Below are 2,473 nucleotides of genomic sequence, written 5' to 3' on the forward strand. Positions count from 1 at the left end.
TCTCACATCCATACATGACCACAGGAAAAACCATAGCCTTGACTAGACGAACCTTTGTTGGCAAAATAATGTCTCTGCTTTTGAATATGTTATCTAGGTTGGTCATAACTTTCCTTCCAAGGAGTATGCATCTTTTAATTTCATGGCTGCAGTCACCATCTGTAGCTACACATAAATGGCCAAATTCCTTGACAGTGACTGCCTGGCACTCTGTGACAGTTTTCTCCTTGAGATACTTGCTGATTCCAAAGCTCTGTGAAGCTAGTCCCTGAGGCCAAGCAGAAAGTGGAAAAAAGCTGAAGTTTCAGTAATCTTGCCATACTGAAAATATGAAAATTAAAGTTTAAAGCTGTCCAGTGAGGCAAGATACTGGTAAATATCACACAAAGAGTCTGTATTATTTCCATCATACAACAAAAACTAATCAAGTACAGAATAGAAATAAGACCAATAGGAGGAAAAAAAGGATTTAAACAGGAACATTCTCATAGATTTAGAGTTATCAGACATCTGTTTTAAAATAATTATGATTAGCATGTGCTATGGAAATAGGGAAATAGAAGATGAGGTTCTCCTGAGAGAACTTTAAAATGTTTTATGAGAATTACAAACTTCTTATTAAAATTCCTATAACATTATTTTATAAGAACTATAAGTTCAAAATTATAAATGTATTTTAAAGAAAAATGTAAATTTTAGATTTAAAATACGCAATAACTGATATTTAGGACTCAAAAGAAGTATTTAGTAACGAACTGAAACTGCTAAAAAGAGAACAGGTAGACTAGAAAGTAGAAGAGTAGACAATAAGCAAAAAGAAGCACATGGAGAAAAATGTTTAGAAACTACAGGATGAAATGTAAGGGATAGTGGAAAAGTTTAATCGCTGATAGTTGAATGCAATGAAAGCAGAGGAGAAGGTAAGGAACAAGAGCAATATTTGAAGAGAAAATGGTCAAGAATAATTGGAGGAAATACACTGCCAAGATAACATCAATAACTCATAAGATATTCAAGCAAGATTCACGAAGTGATACAAATCGTAGACACAATAAATACAAAAAAAAATGCACCTTAGCACATCAGGGTTCAGCTGATGATAACAAGGCACCTAGAGAAGAAAATATTACCTTAAAAGGAGCAAGAATAGGACTGACAGCTAACTACATAGAAAAGTGATGAACACCAGAAGAAAATGGAAGTGTCAGGAAATCATGATCGACCTAGGATTATGTAACAACTGAAAATACCTTTAAAGGTGAAAGTAGATTCCATTTATGGCCAGGATGGAGTAACGGGAACTGAATTTACTTTTCTGCCTTAAAAGTTACAAATAAACTAGGAAAACTGTATGAAACTATGGATTTCATACAACATAAGAGAGGAACCCCAAAGTGAACAAAAACAAACGAGGTGACCCCCTACAACAGCTTGAGGTTACTTCCTGGAGAGTCCCCAAACTACACTGCAATAAGGAAGGAGAACCCAAACAGCACAGTGAGCCTCTCGAGTTAAGAAGACAAAATTCTGAGTTTTAGAAAGTCAAGGAAGCCAGAATTCACAGATAAGAAATCAGGAGGAAAGACGTCTGCTCTTGAGATCTGAAGAGGGGTCCCCTCAATTCTTCATCTCAATATTGATCAGCACATTTGTGTGAGGAAATTCATCCAAGCTGCTCTAAAACCACCAGAATTTTGCAAAAATTGTCAAAGGTCAATAAGGCTAAAAAGAATTTACATCACAACAGCCAGAGTAAAGAAGCTTCATAACACACAGGACATTATGTTGAGTACTTGAAGAGTATTGCCTCAATATTGTAGCAACATCAGCCTCATACAAATAAAGTTTAAGTGCAAAGATATTAAGACAGCTATTATAAATATATCCCATACAATCAATAAAGTAAAAGAATAAATGAGTCTGATAAGGAGAGACATTTAAGATATTTTATTAAGGGCCCATACTGAACATCTAGAGATGAAAGATACAATGTGTGAGATGAAAAATACACAGGGTGTGATTAACAGCAGCTTAGACTAAATAAAATAAATAAGTGCACTATCCAAAATGAAACATAGAAAAATAAAAAAGACTGGAAAAATAAACATTGTTATGTAGGAAAGGGCTTCCTGGTGGCTCAGATAGTAAAGAATCTGCCTGCAATACAGGAGACCCCGGTTCAATCCCTGGGTCAGGAAGATCCCCACTGGAGAAAGGAATGGATACCCATTCCAGTATTCCTGCCTGAAGAATCCCATGGACAGAGGAGTCAGGCAAGTGACAGTCCATGGGGTCACAAAGAATCAAACATGACTGAGCAACGAATACTTTCATGTTCCTTCCTGTAGGAAAAGTTTAAGTGGACTAATGCTGAAATCCTAGAAGGAGGGAAATCAGAATATATTGTGTATATGTAACATATGTAGGAGTCAAATATATTGTGACAATAGCAAAAAAGCCAGGAGAGGGGAAA

This window comes from Bubalus kerabau, chromosome 17 (genome assembly GCF_029407905.1).
Source record: "Bubalus kerabau isolate K-KA32 ecotype Philippines breed swamp buffalo chromosome 17, PCC_UOA_SB_1v2, whole genome shotgun sequence".
NCBI lineage: Eukaryota > Metazoa > Chordata > Mammalia > Artiodactyla > Bovidae > Bubalus > Bubalus kerabau.